The 19,622-nt window shown below is 47.2% G+C and overlaps 1 pseudogene; it reads left to right on the plus strand.

The window, feature by feature from the left end:
• LOC144738377 (uncharacterized) overlaps positions 1-19,622 on the plus strand; it is a 277,849-nt pseudogene that overhangs the window by 113,569 nt on the left and 144,658 nt on the right.

Here is a 19,622-nt window from a genome sequence, read left to right on the forward strand (position 1 = left end):
CTTCTCTTCCTCCACCTGCTTCTCCTCCATGAGGCACTTCTCCTCCATGAGGCACTTCTCTTCCTCCACCTGCTTCTCCTCCATGAGGCACTTCTCCTCCATGAGGCACTTCTCTTCCTCCACCTGCTTCTCCTCCATGAGGCGCTTCTCCATGAGGCACTTCTCTTCCTCCACCTGCTTCTCCTCCATGAGGCACTTCTCTTCCTCCACCTGCTTCTCCTCTATGAGGCACTTCTCCTCCATGAGGCACTTCTCTTCCTCCACCTGCTTCTCCTCCATGAGGCACTTCTCTTCCTCCACCTGCTTCTCCTCCATGAGGCACTTCTCCTCCATGAGGCACTTCTCTTCCTCCACCTGCTTCTCCTCCATGAGGCACTTCTCCTCCATGAGGCACTTCTCTTCCTCCACCTGCTTCTCCTCCATGAGGCACTTCTCCTCCATGAGGCGCTTCTCCTCTATGAGGCACTTCTCTTCCCCCACCTGCTTCTCCTCCATGAGGCACTTCTCCTCTATGAGGCACTTCTCCTCCATGAGGCACTTCTCTTCCTCCACCTGCTTCTCCTCCATGAGGCACTTCTCCTCTATGAGGCACTTCTCCTCCATGAGGCACTTCTCCTCCATGAGGCACTTATCTTCCTCCACCTGCTTCTCCATGAGGCACTTCTCTTCCTCCACCTGCTTCTCCTCCATGAGGCACTTCTCCTCCATGAGGCACTTCTCTTCCTCCACCTGCTTCTCCTCCATGAGGCACTTCTCTTCCTCCACCTGCTTCTCCTCCATGAGGCACTTCTCCATGAGGCACTTCTCTTCCTCCACCTGCTTCTCCTCCATGAGGCACTTCTCCTCCGTGAGGCACTTCTCTTCCTCCACCTGCTTCTCCTCCATGAGGCACTTCTCCTCCATGAGGCACTTCTCTTCCTCCACCTGCTTCTCCTCCATGAGGCACTTCTCCTCCATGAGGCACTTCTCTTCCTCCACCTGCTTCTCCTCCATGAGGCACTTCTCCATGAGGCACTTCTCTTCCTCCACCTGCTTCTCCTCCATGAGGCACTTCTCCTCCATGAGGCACTTCTCTTCCTCCACCTGCTTCTCCTCCATGAGGCACTTCTCCTCCATGAGGCACTTCTCTTCCTCCACCTGCTTCTCCTCCATGAGGCACTTCTCCTCCATGAGGCGCTTCTCCTCTATGAGGCACTTCTCTTCCTCCACCTGCTTCTCCATGAGGCACTTCTCCTCCATGAGGCACTTCTCCTCCATGAGGCACTTCTCTTCCTCCACCTGCTTCTCCTCCATGAGGCACTTCTCCTCCATGAGGCACTTCTCCTCCATGAGGCACTTATCTTCCTCCACCTGCTTCTCCTCCATGAGGCACTTCTCCTCCATGAGGCACTTCTCTTCCTCCACCTGCTTCTCCTCCATGAGGCACTTCTCCTCCATGAGGCACTTCTCTTCCTCCACCTGCTTCTCCTCCATGAGGCGCTTCTCCATGAGGCACTTCTCTTCCTCCACCTGCTTCTCCTCCATGAGGCACTTCTCCTCCATGAGGCACTTCTCTTCCTCCACCTGCTTCTCCTCCATGAGGCACTTCTCTTCCTCCAACTGCTTCTCCTCCATGAGGCACTTCTCCTCTATGAGGCACTTCTCTTCCTCCACCTGCTTCTCCTCCATGAGGCACTTCTCCTCCATGAGGCACTTCTCTTCCTCCACCTGCTTCTCCTCCATGAGGCGCTTCTCCATGAGGCACTTCTCTTCCTCCACCTGCTTCTCCTCCATGAGGCACTTCTCCTCCATGAGGCACTTCTCTTCCTCCACCTGCTTCTCCTCTATGAGGCACTTCTCCTCCATGAGGCACTTCTCTTCCTCCACCTGCTTCTCCTCCATGAGGCACTTCTCTTCCTCCACCTGCTTCTCCTCCATGAGGCACTTCTCCTCCATGAGGCACTTCTCTTCCTCCACCTGCTTCTCCTCCATGAGGCACTTCTCCTCCATGAGGCACTTCTCTTCCTCCACCTGCTTCTCCTCCATGAGGCACTTCTCCTCCATGAGGCGCTTCTCCTCTATGAGGCACTTCTCTTCCCCCACCTGCTTCTCCTCCATGAGGCACTTCTCCTCTATGAGGCACTTCTCCTCCATGAGGCACTTCTCTTCCTCCACCTGCTTCTCCTCCATGAGGCACTTCTCCTCTATGAGGCACTTCTCCTCCATGAGGCACTTCTCCTCCATGAGGCACTTATCTTCCTCCACCTGCTTCTCCATGAGGCACTTCTCTTCCTCCACCTGCTTCTCCTCCATGAGGCACTTCTCCTCCATGAGGCACTTCTCTTCCTCCACCTGCTTCTCCTCCATGAGGCACTTCTCTTCCTCCACCTGCTTCTCCTCCATGAGGCACTTCTCCATGAGGCACTTCTCTTCCTCCACCTGCTTCTCCTCCATGAGGCACTTCTCCTCCGTGAGGCACTTCTCTTCCTCCACCTGCTTCTCCTCCATGAGGCACTTCTCCTCCATGAGGCACTTCTCTTCCTCCACCTGCTTCTCCTCCATGAGGCACTTCTCCTCCATGAGGCACTTCTCTTCCTCCACCTGCTTCTCCTCCATGAGGCACTTCTCCATGAGGCACTTCTCTTCCTCCACCTGCTTCTCCTCCATGAGGCACTTCTCCTCCATGAGGCACTTCTCTTCCTCCACCTGCTTCTCCTCCATGAGGCACTTCTCCTCCATGAGGCACTTCTCTTCCTCCACCTGCTTCTCCTCCATGAGGCACTTCTCCTCCATGAGGCGCTTCTCCTCTATGAGGCACTTCTCTTCCTCCACCTGCTTCTCCATGAGGCACTTCTCCTCCATGAGGCACTTCTCCTCCATGAGGCACTTCTCTTCCTCCACCTGCTTCTCCTCCATGAGGCACTTCTCCTCCATGAGGCACTTCTCCTCCATGAGGCACTTATCTTCCTCCACCTGCTTCTCCTCCATGAGGCACTTCTCCTCCATGAGGCACTTCTCTTCCTCCACCTGCTTCTCCTCCATGAGGCACTTCTCCTCCATGAGGCACTTCTCTTCCTCCACCTGCTTCTCCTCCATGAGGCGCTTCTCCATGAGGCACTTCTCTTCCTCCACCTGCTTCTCCTCCATGAGGCACTTTTCCTCCATGAGGCACTTCTCTTCCTCCACCTGCTTCTCCTCCATGAGGCACTTCTCTTCCTCCAACTGCTTCTCCTCCATGAGGCACTTCTCCTCTATGAGGCACTTCTCTTCCTCCACCTGCTTCTCCATGAGGCACTTCTCTTCCTCCACCTGCTTCTCCTCCATGAGGCACTTCTCCTCCATGAGGCACTTCTCTTCCTCCACCTGCTTCTCCTCCATGAGGCACTTCTCCTCCATGAGGCACTTCTCTTCCTCCACCCGCCTCTCCTCCATGAGGCGCTTCTCCATGAGGCACTTCTCTTCCTCCACCTGCTTCTCCTCCATGAGGCACTTCTCCTCTATGAGGCACTTCTCTTCCTCCACCTGCTTCTCCTCTATGAGGCACTTCTCTTCCTCCACCCGCCTCTCCTCCATGAGGCGCTTCTCCTCTATGAGGCACTTCTCTTCCTCCACCTGCTTCTCCTCCATGAGGCACTTCTCCTCCATGAGGCACTTCTCCTCCATGAGGCACTTCTCTTCCTCCACCTGCTTCTCCTCCATGAGGCACTTCTCCTCCATGAGGCACTTCTCCTCCATGAGGCACTTCTCCTCCATGAGGCACTTATCTTCCTCCACCTGCTTCTCCTCCATGAGGCACTTCTCTTCCTCCACCCGCCTCTCCTCCATGAGGCACTTCTCCTCTATGAGGCACTTCTCTTCCTCCACCCGCCTCTCCTCCATGAGGCACTTCTCTTCCTCCACCTGCTTCTCCTCCATGAGGCACTTCTCCTCCATGAGGCACTTCTCTTCCTCCACCTGCTTCTCCTCCATGAGGCACTTCTCTTCCTCCACCTGCTTCTCCTCCATGAGGCACTTCTCCTCCATGAGGCACTTCTCTTCCTCCACCCGCCTCTCCTCCATGAGGCGCTTCTCCATGAGGCACTTCTCTTCCTCCACCTGCTTCTCCTCCATGAGGCACTTCTCCTCTGAGGCACTTCTCTTCCTCCACCCGCCTCTCCTCCATGAGGCGCTTCTCCTCTATGAGGCACTTCTCTTCCTCCACCTGCTTCTCCTCCATGAGGCACTTCTCTTCCTCCACCTGCTTCTCCTCCATGAGGCACTTCTCCATGAGGCACTTCTCTTCCTCCACCTGCTTCTCCTCCATGAGGCACTTCTCCTCCATGAGGCACTTCTCTTCCTCCACCTGCTTCTCCTCTATGAGGCACTTCTCCTCCATGAGGCACTTCTCTTCCTCCACCTGCTTCTCCTCCATGAGGCACTTCTCTTCCTCCACCTGCTTCTCCTCCATGAGGCACTTCTCCTCCATGAGGCACTTCTCTTCCTCCACCTGCTTCTCCTCCATGAGGCACTTCTCCTCCATGAGGCACTTCTCTTCCTCCACCTGCTTCTCCTCCATGAGGCACTTCTCCTCCATGAGGCGCTTCTCCTCTATGAGGCACTTCTCTTCCCCCACCTGCTTCTCCTCCATGAGGCACTTCTCCTCTATGAGGCACTTCTCCTCCATGAGGCACTTCTCTTCCTCCACCTGCTTCTCCTCCATGAGGCACTTCTCCTCTATGAGGCACTTCTCCTCCATGAGGCACTTCTCCTCCATGAGGCACTTATCTTCCTCCACCTGCTTCTCCATGAGGCACTTCTCTTCCTCCACCTGCTTCTCCTCCATGAGGCACTTCTCCTCCATGAGGCACTTCTCTTCCTCCACCTGCTTCTCCTCCATGAGGCACTTCTCTTCCTCCACCTGCTTCTCCTCCATGAGGCACTTCTCCATGAGGCACTTCTCTTCCTCCACCTGCTTCTCCTCCATGAGGCACTTCTCCTCCGTGAGGCACTTCTCTTCCTCCACCTGCTTCTCCTCCATGAGGCACTTCTCCTCCATGAGGCACTTCTCTTCCTCCACCTGCTTCTCCTCCATGAGGCACTTCTCCTCCATGAGGCACTTCTCTTCCTCCACCTGCTTCTCCTCCATGAGGCACTTCTCCATGAGGCACTTCTCTTCCTCCACCTGCTTCTCCTCCATGAGGCACTTCTCCTCCATGAGGCACTTCTCTTCCTCCACCTGCTTCTCCTCCATGAGGCACTTCTCCTCCATGAGGCACTTCTCTTCCTCCACCTGCTTCTCCTCCATGAGGCACTTCTCCTCCATGAGGCGCTTCTCCTCTATGAGGCACTTCTCTTCCTCCACCTGCTTCTCCATGAGGCACTTCTCCTCCATGAGGCACTTCTCCTCCATGAGGCACTTCTCTTCCTCCACCTGCTTCTCCTCCATGAGGCACTTCTCCTCCATGAGGCACTTCTCCTCCATGAGGCACTTATCTTCCTCCACCTGCTTCTCCTCCATGAGGCACTTCTCCTCCATGAGGCACTTCTCTTCCTCCACCTGCTTCTCCTCCATGAGGCACTTCTCCTCCATGAGGCACTTCTCTTCCTCCACCTGCTTCTCCTCCATGAGGCGCTTCTCCATGAGGCACTTCTCTTCCTCCACCTGCTTCTCCTCCATGAGGCACTTCTCCTCCATGAGGCACTTCTCTTCCTCCACCTGCTTCTCCTCCATGAGGCACTTCTCTTCCTCCAACTGCTTCTCCTCCATGAGGCACTTCTCCTCTATGAGGCACTTCTCTTCCTCCACCTGCTTCTCCATGAGGCACTTCTCTTCCTCCACCTGCTTCTCCTCCATGAGGCACTTCTCCTCCATGAGGCACTTCTCTTCCTCCACCTGCTTCTCCTCCATGAGGCACTTCTCCTCCATGAGGCACTTCTCTTCCTCCACCCGCCTCTCCTCCATGAGGCGCTTCTCCATGAGGCACTTCTCTTCCTCCACCTGCTTCTCCTCCATGAGGCACTTCTCCTCTATGAGGCACTTCTCTTCCTCCACCTGCTTCTCCTCTATGAGGCACTTCTCTTCCTCCACCCGCCTCTCCTCCATGAGGCGCTTCTCCTCTATGAGGCACTTCTCTTCCTCCACCTGCTTCTCCTCCATGAGGCACTTCTCCTCCATGAGGCACTTCTCCTCCATGAGGCACTTCTCTTCCTCCACCTGCTTCTCCTCCATGAGGCACTTCTCCTCCATGAGGCACTTCTCCTCCATGAGGCACTTCTCCTCCATGAGGCACTTATCTTCCTCCACCTGCTTCTCCTCCATGAGGCACTTCTCTTCCTCCACCCGCCTCTCCTCCATGAGGCACTTCTCCTCTATGAGGCACTTCTCTTCCTCCACCCGCCTCTCCTCCATGAGGCACTTCTCTTCCTCCACCTGCTTCTCCTCCATGAGGCACTTCTCCTCCATGAGGCACTTCTCTTCCTCCACCTGCTTCTCCTCCATGAGGCACTTCTCTTCCTCCACCTGCTTCTCCTCCATGAGGCACTTCTCCTCCATGAGGCACTTCTCTTCCTCCACCCGCCTCTCCTCCATGAGGCGCTTCTCCATGAGGCACTTCTCTTCCTCCACCTGCTTCTCCTCCATGAGGCACTTCTCCTCTGAGGCACTTCTCTTCCTCCACCCGCCTCTCCTCCATGAGGCGCTTCTCCTCTATGAGGCACTTCTCTTCCTCCACCTGCTTCTCCTCCATGAGGCACTTCTCTTCCTCCACCTGCTTCTCCTCCATGAGGCACTTCTCCTCTATGAGGCACTTCTCTTCCTCCACCCGCCTCTCTATGAGGCACTTCTCCTCTATGAGGCACTTCTCTTCCTCCACCTGCTTCTCCTCCATGAGGCGCTTCTCCTCCATGAGGCACTTCTCCTCCATGAGGCACTTATCTTCCTCCACCCGCCTCTCCTCTGAAGCACTTCTCCATGAGGCGCTTCTCTTCCTCCACCACCCGCTTCTCCTCCATGAGGCACTTCTCCTCCATGAGGCACTTCTCTTCTTTGACCCACTTAGCTTCTATGAGGCGCTTCTCCTCATCGACAAACTTAACAATGGCGAGACACTTCTCTTCCAGATGCTTCTCCTTGAGACGCTTCACCTCGCGAAGGCGCTTTTCCTCCATGAAGCGCGTTTCCTCAAGGAGGTGCTTTTCCATGACGCGTTTCACGTCATTGAGGATCTTGTTTCTAAGGCAATAATGCTCCGCGAGGTGCTTCAGCTTGGCGAGGCGCTTCACCTCAATGGGGCGCTTCTCTTTCATGATGCGCTCCTCCGCAAAGCGCTTCTCCTTGAGATGCTTTTCCTCCTGGAGATGCTTCACTTCTGCGAGGTACTTCACTCTGGAAGAGACACTTCTCCAGATGCTTCTCGAGACGCTTCACCTCACGGAGCCGCTTCTCCTCCATGGAGCGCTTCTCCTCAATGACGCGCTTCTCCATGAGGCGGTTCTTGAGGAGATTGTCTGGAAGGCATTTCTCCTCTGGGATGTGCGTCACCATGGCAAGGCGCTTCATCTCAATGAGGCGGTCCTCTTCCATGGTGCGTTTCTCCTTCGCAAGGTGCTTGTTCTCCTGGAGACGCTTCACCCCGCTGAAGTTCTTCACCTCCCCAATGCTACTCTGTTCACGCGAATAAAAGCACAGGACCATTCAGACATGCACACGCAGGACAAAATTCATACTCGCAGGCACACAAACATGGACGGGCACGTACACGAACAAAAATACATACTCGCACATCTATGTACGAATGCAAACATGAACATTTACTCGTGCAAACATGCTAGAACACGTGAATATACACCACCTAATGTTATAAAAAATACATGTTACATCATATATTCTCACAAGTTCCATAAATGTACTTAAGGCTGTGATAGTCTGCGACAAGTTCATGGCCATTGTTGGCAACAATCATTACAGGCAAAAAAATCTCCACAACGTTCGATTGTAAAGATCTGGAAGCCCATAATCTGGACAAATTTTACTGCAGCATCCATAGTAGGCAACTGGAATGGCAACTTCCAATCAGCTCACAGACGGAATTCATGAGATTGCATGATATCATTCTGTCTTCATTGGCAAAATAAATGGCAACTTGAAGTGCTTGCACGCGTGGGATATGGCAGCACGTGATGGTGGAGAGATGGAGTGATGGTGTCGGGAGATGGTGTTGTGATATGGAGGTGAAATTGTGGAATGTGCTGGAGAGATAGTGTCTTGTGATGGTATAGACACATTATGAGGCTCTATGATGGTCTATTGAGTTGGTGGTGGTGTGATGAGAAAGGTGACGTGGAGATATGGTGTGGTGATGTTTTGGTGCAATGGTGTGGTGAAATGGTGTGCTAGTGTGGAGTGAATGTGGTGTGTTTGACCCCCATAGGTCCCATACCCACCTTTGGGGAGCGATGCTCATAGCTTTGGCCTGGGAAAGGGTCCACTTCATCCATAATGTCCTCCCACGTGGTCGACTGGCGCCACGACTCCCGGTCTATGGAGAACAGAAAATGCATTCAAAGGACGAGTAATGAATTAGAGAACGAAGCACATGAAGATTCACAGAACTAATTCTAAGGTCCCTGTAATTACCTCTGACCACACAACAGGACCTGCTATTGAGAAATATTCATCACATGGCAGTAAAACTTTACACGTCATATTTTTGTAAGCATGTTGAGATCATCAATTCCATAAACTTGAGACCCCCATACTCTTAGGTTTTTTTCGGTAAAGTCACGCTTGCTGTATTAAGTAAATGACTTTTACTTGATACAGCAAGCGTGCTGTGACGGTTCCACCTGAAGACGGAAGCTTGTGTTGCCTCCGAAACGTCGTGATTTTTATTTTACTGTTATTATTATTATTTTTTTTTTACCTACGTGACTTTCTCGAAAAAACCTAAGAGTATGAATCCTTGCAGTCACGAAAGCTTCAAATCTAGAATTGAGACCCCCATTTAAACAAATATGGCTGAAACTCAGATCTGGAACGAGACAAATGATTTTACTTTCAGGAATTTAATAGTAAAAAAATATTCTCAAAATCAAACAAGTAAAGGTCGATTTATCATTCCCCATTGACATCCTTATCTATTGAATTTATTCATCCTGAAGTGAAAGCCATCAAACACAGGAACAACGAAAGTGAAATCCACGTACATCCTGAAACCGATCATCTGCAGTAGTTATTATAAAAAAATGAGGAAAATGAAAAATTTAAAAAAAAAAATATTGATCAAAGATGTGATCACAGTCTTTCTCCAACTTTAGCTCAACAAAACCACGAGAGTAAAATCAGGAATTGAACCACCTCACAACCACTGCACATCACACCACATCAACAAGTAATCCGATAGGACTACGAAGCACCACCTTAACGTGACGGAGTCTGGAATAAACAAGACAGCATGCTCACATCATTTGCTGTGAGAAAATTACAACACATGCCACCTTCTACCATGAGCACCAGCCATTTAACAGCCCCGATGATCCAATTACTAGAACATAAAAGGAATGCTTTCATTGGAACACGTTAAAAAGCATTCACAACATCACTCTAGCAGGGGTTACTGGAAATCACTGGAAAAATATTTAAGATACACGAATATACACTGCAACAGTACTCAATACATTTGACTCTCCAGCCACTCCACTACATCCAGCCATCTCTCAGGATCCAACTGCATGGGGTCAAAAGAAGAATTGTCAGGACTCATTACATCCAATACATTCAGCCATCTCTCAGGATCCACCTGCATCGGTTCGAAAAGTGAATTTTTTTCAGGACTCATTTCAGCACTTTGCATTTCACCTTTTGATTTCACTTCCCTATCATTGCGGATCTTCTGATGCTTGTTTCGGGGTGATGACCGTGAACTTGTCCTCTCCCTCGTAGAGCAATTGAATGGCTTCTCACCCAAGTGTGTTTTCTGGTGCCTTTGAAGATGTGATTTCAGTACAAATGCCTTCCCGCACACAGTGCAATTGAATGGCTTCTCGCCCGTGTGTGTTTTCTGGTGAGTGAAGATTTGATTTCTGTACAAATGCCTTCCCGCAGACAGCGCAATTGAATGGTTTCTCACCCGTTTGTGTTTTCTGGTGAGTGTGAAGATCTGCTTTACGTGCAAATGCCTTCACACCAACAGAGCAATTGAATGGCTTCTCGTCCGTGTGTTTTCTGGTGACTTTGACGATTTCGTTTAAGTGAAAATGCCTTCCCACACACAGGGCAAGTGAATGGCTTCTCATCCGAGTGTGTTTTCTGGTGAGTGTGAAGATTTTGTTTTAGTGAAAATGCCTTCCCACAAAGAGAGCACTTGAATTGATTTTCGCCTGTGTGTGTTTTCTGGTGAGTGTGAAGATCTGCTTTATGTGCAAATGCCTTCACAGAAACAGAGCAATTGAATGGCTTCGCACCCTAGTGTGTGTGGCGTTGTGGAGAGTTTAACTGCTCCATTTGACTTATTCGTCAGAGCAGAGTAACAGTCGCGGGTGTTGTTGAGAGTTAAAGGCGACCTCTAAGGTGCGTGGATGTCTGGCTTAAATCGCCAAGAAGCAAACTCTTAACAACGTCTAACTGAGACACAGTAACGTCTCCTAAGTCGGACTACACACACGATTACTAGTTTATCCACTAATTATGACTGTCAGTTTTGTTGCCAGATAGAAGGGTAAAAAAACAATTATATTTTTACTGGCAAATGAGGTTCCCATAGTGTAGATACTTGCCTCGAGGTCTCATACTCTGATGGTGCATTGTCTTTGAGTTGTGCGCCTTTTGGCGTCATCTGGTTCAACCCATGTGAGACTAGGCTCTAAGGAAAGCTGTCTCGGGTGTGGACCAATCAACTTCAAGGACAGTGCACATACATTATCAGAGTTATGTCTTTTGTTTGTATTATGACTGCAGGTATTGCGGTCTATGCAAACATGACTCCTTGTAAAAAGGTGTCAGTTTTGTTGCCAGATAGACTTTGCATTCAATTAGAATTTTTTACATTAACAATCCGCATATCTAGCAACATAGCTTAGCTAATCTGGCCATTGTACTTAAACTTTAATAAGTATGCACATCTCACTGCATAATTGTACGCTTCCGTTTGAATAAGGATGTGCATCTTCCTGCATAATTCTGTGTTTCGTGTTAATTTGCCAATATTCACCCCGCAACGTCCTGTTATCTGCTGCAGGTTTAGAGGATTTATTAGCGACATACAGTCTAAAGTATCAACATTATGATGTCGAGTTTAATTTGGACTAAGAGGTGCAGGTTTATGCTGTGCTGACCTTGTTTTATAAATATGTTTAGGACACTCTTGTTGAACAGGGTGCTTTGAGAAAACGAGGGTGTTTTATTTCCAATTTCTGTCGTAAACTTTGAACAATCATTTGAATGGTTTAGCTTATAAGCGTGGTTTATAATAAAGTAACGCAACAAAAAAACAATCGTCACCTTTTAGTCTGTAACATACGACCTTCGGTGTGTATATACACCAGTGTGTTTGTGTTCAATATTTTGCACGTGTTTAAGATTTGTGACGAGTTTTTTGGTAATTGCATTGACTATTGAGGGGTTACCAGCCCCTCGCACCCGTCCAAAGACCTCGTGGGCCGCTGTGATGGCTACGAGCCTTCCCTTCGGGACATTGCTCACATCCACCACAGCGTTACCGTCTGACACCGTCAATGAAGGAAGGGGGTTGTTTTTGCAAAACTTTACTCGTGGCAGGGGATTGGCAAAAAACAGGGAGTGCCTCCTTCTGATAAACAAAAAACGAATGAAGGGGGCATGGGAGCGTGGCGTAAGGTGTGGAAAGCTGTAAGTCACAGGTATCATTCGAATTGGGTCAATGACACCAGCACACAAATGGTGGGGTCGTTTGGAATGATGTTGCATTGATGAAAGATTAAGTTCTCAACGTTGCATTTCGTAGTTTGGCAGTCTGGATGGCGTCAGTCTCAAATTTCTCCATGAAAACGTTGGCTACAACCGGAGATAGGTTGTATAGCAGATTGTATAATAATAAATAGTATAAAAGTGTAATGTTTAATATAATGTATAAGGTAATATATAGTATCGTAATTGTATAGTGAATATATAGCAGTGTGGTATACAGTATAGGGTGGGTAGAATAATACATAGTGTAATATTATAATGTATAGTCTAAGGTGGTGTATAGTAATACAGTATATTATTTAATGTTGGGTTTGTCTATGGCAGTATATAGTACGGGGTAGAACCGTGTGATGTAAGAGAAAAAGTTTAGCTGGAGGCATATTATATTTTTTGCGACGTAGAATTGTATTGTATGAATTACTGTTAGAAGCTCAGCTTATTGGAGAGTATATTTAGTATACTGATGATACTGATGTAGTTTATATTTTAGTTTTTTACGTGGTGGTTTAGTTACTGCCGCTCCATACTATTAACATTCCTTCCCTTTATTAATGCTAACCCTACTCCCTCCCTTTGATGCTGCTAATCCTGCATAATGCACGGGCATAATATGACTTTGAAACCCCCCGTCCACCTCCTACGCATTCCCATAAATATGCTAAATTCCTCTTGATATGAAAATTCATTTGTAAAGGCGCTCTACCCCCTCCAACCCAGCTTAAATATACGCTGCCAAACCTGGTGGTGTTCTTTCAGACGCTGTCTTTCCGACAGACCTGTTCTTCACCTGAGGATGGCTGCTTGCGTTGTGGCCGAAACGTCGTGAGAATAATTTTATTTTGTTTTATTTTTATTATTTTATTATTTTCCTTCTACGTGACTTTACCGAAAGAACCAAGAAGATAATTCAGCGTTCTTCTGTTTAACCAGTGAAAATGATCACAAAACCTATTACACAGCTGTGCGTATGAACATGCGCAGTGTAGTGGTAGTGTACTGGTAGTGTAGTGGTAGCGTAGTTGTAGCGGAGTGGTAGTGTAGTGGTTAGCACGCAGCTCAATTCTCGCTCACGTTCAACATCAGCGACGATTATCTGAACCGGTCGTGGGCCTCACGGAGGCTGCCTCTGACACCTCCCTATGGTGGAAAGGAGCCAGGAGGCGCCGTCTCGCGTCCTCTCCCCTGACGACGACGGTGTCAGGCCGGCGGTGGTCCACGACGCTCGGCGTCGAGCTTCACCTTGAAGTCGGCTTTCTAGGGAATGTGGCCCAACAGTGGGTGGCAGACGCCACACAAGGCTACAAGTGCCTTCAGGGTGTGCGAGTGTTCGCGAACGCCGAGGCTCAGGCGTGAATGTTGGGATGAAGGGGTCATCCTGCGGTGTATCGCGTGCGTATCGGGTGGTCCCAGAGATACGCAGGGTGGCTGATCTAAAGTATTCAAAACAAACCAACCCCTCTTGAAATGCCTCAAGTTTTGGCTGGTAAAAAATGTAATAGTGGCGGCGATAAAGTGAGCCTGGGAAAGTAGGCACGAACCAAAAGCGCCGCATAACCCCACAGTCCTGCTGAGCTGCTACTTACAGCTGGAAGCTTTCAGGAATTCAACAGTTAAAAATCAATACGTAAATGTCAAGTAATCATACTCTGTATATATATGCATATATATTAATCCATTGAGAGGGCAGATCCAGCAGTGGATAGTGTGAATCTAATAACGACCACAATGTGATGATAGTGATTATAATGCAATTCAAATCCCGCAGTTCGCATATATACATACAACAATTATTCATTCGAGTGTGATTCTAATATGGGATATTTTGAGAGGCATATGACTATTCGGCCTTGCCCGCATCCCTACACTGATGTTCACCTTCAGTGCAGGCAGGAACAATCACCACTCCAGGCGTGGGGCATACAGCTTCCTACAGCTCACCGCCACGGTTGGCCCTTCATTATTTTATTCAAAATAGAAGCCACTCTCCCTGTTGTTTGGCATTATCCTGCCCACGAGTGAAGTTCTGTAAAAACAACCCCTACCTCATCATCGGTGCAGGGCGGTAAAGCTGTGGTAAATGTGAGCAATGTCCTAGAGGGAAGGCTCATAGCGATCACAGAGGCCCACGAGGTCTCCGGACTGTTGCAATGGGCTGGTAACCCCTCCACATGCAATGCACTTACCGTGAAAACACGTGGAAAATGTGTCAACACATTCGTACACACAGCACTGTAATACACAAAGGTCTAAATACACAGGAGACTTTCTGCTATAGACTGAAATGCGATAATGGCTGCGTTACAATATAATAAACAACGCTTACAAACGATACCATCCAGATGGGTATCCACGGCAATTGTAACAATTTTAATTGATCAAATATAACAATTCACCTTCGTTGTCTAGACACACCCTGATCAACAAAGGTCCTTAAACATATTCATAAAACCACATCAACACGATATGAAACATGCACCTCTTAGTATAAGTATATCTTGATCAACAATATATTATACTGTATTTCAAAGGTAAGGCCGATAACTTGATCACAGTTTACAGGCCATTGGAAACGTGCAAAATCCTACTTAGGCTTAAGCACAATGGCCACATGAGATTAGGTTTGTTAGATATGAGGAGCGTTACATGCGAGAATAACAATTGAATGCAAAGAAGTTTGTGAAGAAAATGTAAATGATTCTAGAGAGATTTCATAAATGGGAAGAATAATCTCAACCAGTGTGCCGTAGCAAATGCAAACAAATGGAATGAAATAAAGTAAACTAATGTCTTCACTACACTCATTAAACATGTGGCCACTATTTTAAATATTATTAATAATTCCAAGCGTTTGGAGTGGAAACAGAGAAGGAATCAGAATTGAATGCGGGTTTTTTTCAAAAGCATAACGTACTTCAGTGTTGTGGGGCATCTAATATTTATATCGTCAGTTTAACCTGTGAAAATAATCACAAAACCTCGCTATCCTAGTCTGCTACTGTGTGTATGTACATGGATCTGTACTGCTGTGTATGTCACTCGTGTGTATATTTACAATTCTTTGCACGACACAATATAAAAATAATGTGTCTGTTCCAATACATAATCATACACGAGTACACATATACACTCCCATGTACACAGACCCACACACGAGTGGACAGATACAGCGCTGTAGAAACATACACGAATGTGCATACACACTGCTTCATACATACAAAAGACAAAGATCCCCCGTATCGCCTTAACAGACTGTAGGGGCAAGTGCTGTTAGCGAGCACCTATGAAGGCCGGAACGGTACACGAGGGGGTGGGAGTCCAGCACCATACCCGACCGCCTTTGTCTCCCCAGTGGCGATGTTTACACACCGCACCAGGTACTCATGCTGGAGTCGAGCCCGGGTCGCCAGGTTCATAGCGCAGCGCACTAACCGCTACACTACCGCTCCCCATGATAAATACACACACGGGTGCACATGCATACAAGTGCGCATACACACACGAGTGTACATATACAGCAGTGTACGTACAAAGGGATTGCGTTCTACTACACGAACAAATGTGCGAACAAATTATTGTACATACCTAAACACACACGTTCACGCATGTACATATCCACATCAACGAGTGTAAATAAACACACGAGTGGACATACACAGAAGTACAGATCCATGTACACACAAACAGTAGTATACTTAGATAGCGGGGTTTTGTGATTATTTTCACAGGTTAAGCTGACGATTTGAATCTTAGATGCCCCACAACATTGAAGTACATTACGCTAATGACAGAAAAGCATACGATTCTAATTAATGTTCTGTTTCCACTGCAAACGCTTGGAATTATTAACTATTTCGATGTAAAATTTCGATTTAAAGCTTTCGTGACTGCAGGGATTCATCTTCTTGGTTCTTTCGGTAAAGTCACGTAGAAGGGAAGTAATAAAATATTAAAAATAAAACATAATAAAACAATTCTCACGACGTTTCGGCCACAACGCAAGTAGCCGTCCTCAGGCTACTTGCGTTTCGTGAGAATTGTTTTATTATGTTTTATTTTTATTATTTTATTACTTCCCTTCTACGTGACTTTACCGAAAGAACCAAGAAGATATTTCGATGTATTGAATGCTTCCCCTATCCCCTCATTTTGATGCTGCTAATCCTGCATAATGCACGGGCATAAGTAGTACTAATCACATACCTGCATTTCCCATATCCCCTCCCTTTGATGCTGCTAATCCTGCATAATGCACGGACATAAGTATTACTAATCACATATCTACATCTCCCATATCCCCTCTCTTTGATGCTGCTAATCCCGCATAATTCACGGCCTTGCTTTCATCCCTCAACTGATATTCATCTTTTTTGGATGCATGAGCAACCACCACCGCTCGCCTCCCGTTGATTGGGAGGTGAGCCCACGGTAGCCTGGGGCTTAGAGCTTTCCACACCTTACGCCACGCTCCCACGCCCCCTTGATTAGTTTTTTTCTCAGAAGAAGAGCCCCCTGTTGTTTGGCATTCCCCAGCCACGAGTAAAGTTTGGAAAAAAGAATCCGCTACCACATCCGCGGTGCCGGACGCTAACGCTGGATGTGAGCAATGTCCTGGAGGGAAGGCTCGTAGCCACCACAGAGGCCCACGAGGTCTCTGGACGGGTTCGAGGCGCTGGTAACATCTCCATTTTTAATGCAATTATCATTAAAAAAAACATCCAAAATATTAAACACATACACACGAGTTTAACATGTAGGATTTCGGGACCAATATCATCCATAATAGAGGTTGTTAGGTTATATTGCGGAAGTATATAAATGTGTCTTCAAAATAAAACATTAAATAAATGCATGCCGACAAAGGGCTGCGTACTTCATTAGAGCGCAGCTGCGTGGTCAACACATCTATGCTTATATATAAGGAACGAAACAGTGAGTCTTCCCAAATCTGGCTTTCGACTGATGAAGCTAGTTTTAATTACAGGCGAAACGTCGTACTCAGATTGTAAATGTTGTGGCTTGGCTCTTAAACCCACCGGTGTGCTGTACTAGTGACAAATATGCATGTCCTGTTTACGTGACAACCCTAACTAGTTGGCTTTGTCGGGTGGTGGCGGGTTTCAACGACACATTTATATATTTACGCGATCTAACCCAAAAAACCTTTAATATGGACATTATAATAAACCACGCTTACAAGCTAAACCATTCAGATGATCATTCAAAGTTGATGGCAGAAATTATAATATAAAACACTCATTTTATAGAAGCACCCCGCTCAACACGATTGTCCTTAAATATAATTATAAAACAAAATCAGCACAGTTTAAACATGCACATTTTATTCCAAATCAAGCTCGAGATCACCAATTTTGATACTTCAGACTGTATGTCGCTTTATAATCCTCTGAACTTGCAGCAGTTTAGAGGACATTGGGGGGTGAATATTAGCAAATTAACACGAATCATGGAATTATGCAGGGAGATGCACATCCTTATTCAAACGGAAGTGTACAATTATGCAGTGAGATGTACATACGTATTATGTTGCTAGATATGCTGATAGTTAATGTAAAAATTAACAATTGAATGCAAAGTCCATGATAAGTCGAGAACAAAGGATTTGGATGCTAGAGCAAAGATATAAGGTGCTTAAAATCAGACCTCAAGGTCATTTCGAGACGGATTTCGCTGAGGATAGACGCTCGACTCCTCGCTCTGCAGATGAACCTTCTTCCACGAGACCCAGCCTGTCGAGCACGATTGCTTGGCGATTGGTTGGCGACTTCGCTTCGGGAGAGTTCGTGGCGATCTCTTCAGACGGGTTACAGGGACATCGATACGCCGTGCATCCACAAGTAGGTGTCTTTGTTAGTGGATAAACTGGTAATCGCGTGTGTAGTCCGACTTCCGAGACGTTTCTGTGTCTCGGTTAGACGTTGGTAAGAATTTGCTTCTTGGCGATTTGAGCCAGACATCCACGCAGCTTAGAGGGTGCATTTTACTCTAAAAAACACCCGCGACTGTCACTGAAGAATCAGTCACATGGAGTAGATAACCTTTACACAGCGCCACACACACACGGGTGAGAAGCCATTCAATTGCTCTGTTTGTGTGAAGGCGTTTGCACGTAAAGCATATCTTCACAGGCACCTGAAAACACACTCGGGTGAGAAGCCGTTCAAGTGCTCTGCGTGTGGGAAGGCATTTGCAGATTTATCAACTCGTCGCAATCACCAGAAAACACACACGGGCGAGAAGCCGTTCAATTGCTCTGTGTGTGGGAAGGCATTTGCACAGAAATCAACTCTTCACAATCACCAGAAAACACACACAGGTGAGAAGCCATTCAATTGTTCTGTGTGTAGGAAGGCATTTGTACAGAAACAGCATCTTCATCGTCACCAGAAAACACACACGGGCGTGAAGCCGTTCCATTGTTCTGTGTGTGGGAAGGCATTTTCACAGAAATCAACTCTTAACAGTCACCAAAAAACACACACGGGCGAGAAGCCGTTCAATTGCGCTGTGTGCGGGAAGGCATTTGCAAGGAAGTCAGATCTTCACACGGTCATCACCCCGAAACAAGCATGAGAAGATCAGCAATGATAGGGAAGTGAAATCAAAAGGTGAAATACAAAGTGCTGCAATTAGTCCTGAAAAAAATGAATCTTTCGAACCTATGCAGGTGGATCCTGAGAGATGCGTGGATGTAGTGGATGTAATGAGTCCTGACGACAATTCCTATTTCGACCCCATGCGGGTTGATAATGAGAAATGGCTGCTGGAATGGCTGGATAATCAAAGTATTGAGTACTTCTGTTAAAGTCCTGGAATGTGCACGTTTGTGTCTCTGTTAGATCAATTTATAAGGTGAAATTGATTATATCAGTGATTTCCAGCACAACTCCAAGCTAATGTAATCAATTTAATAAAACCATTCGATTGCTCTGTGTGTTGGAAGCATTTTCACAGTCAGCAACACTTCACAGGAATCATCAAGCAAAGAGTAAAAATGTTGTCATGAGTCCTAAACGAAATTCCTCTTTCGAGCCCATGCAGTTGCAACCTGAGATATGGATTTATGTATTGGAGTGGCTGGAGAGTCATATTTCTGTCTCTTATATATTTTTTTCAGTGATTTCTAGGATTTCAAGCGAGAGTGATGTTGTTAATGCTCTACATTGTGTTCAGATAAAAGTGTTCCTGATAAGTTCCAGAAGTGTTCACTCATTTCAGGATGACAACAATTTTAGACTTCGATAGATACATTGCTTCGTCTCGTAGTTGGATCATCGGCTCTGTTAAATGTGTGGTGTTTATGGTAGAAGTTGCCATGTGTTGTCATCTTCTCACAGCTACTGATCTGGGTGTGCCGTCTTCTTTAAAGATTTGCCCATTCCTGTTATTCATTTTGTCGTAGTGTTTGTGTTGAATTCCGTGTCTTGAGTGTTGAGGTTTATTCTAGACTTCGTCACGTTAAGGTGGTGCTTTGTCGTCCGATCGGATTACTTGTTGATGTGGTGTGATGCGCAGTGGTTGTGAGGTGGTTCAATTCCTGATTTTACTCTCGTGGTTAAGTGGTCTTGTTGAGCTAAAGTTGGAGAGAGTCAGTGATCACAACTTTGCTCAATATTTTAAACATGTTCATTAATTTTCATCATTGTGTAATAAATTAATTCACTTCAAATAATAGGTTTAAGAGTGTGCGTGAATTGCACGTTTG

This window comes from Lampetra planeri, chromosome 82 (assembly GCF_965212315.1).
Source record: "Lampetra planeri chromosome 82, kcLamPlan1.2.h2, whole genome shotgun sequence".
Taxonomy (NCBI): Eukaryota; Metazoa; Chordata; class Hyperoartia; order Petromyzontiformes; family Petromyzontidae; genus Lampetra; species Lampetra planeri.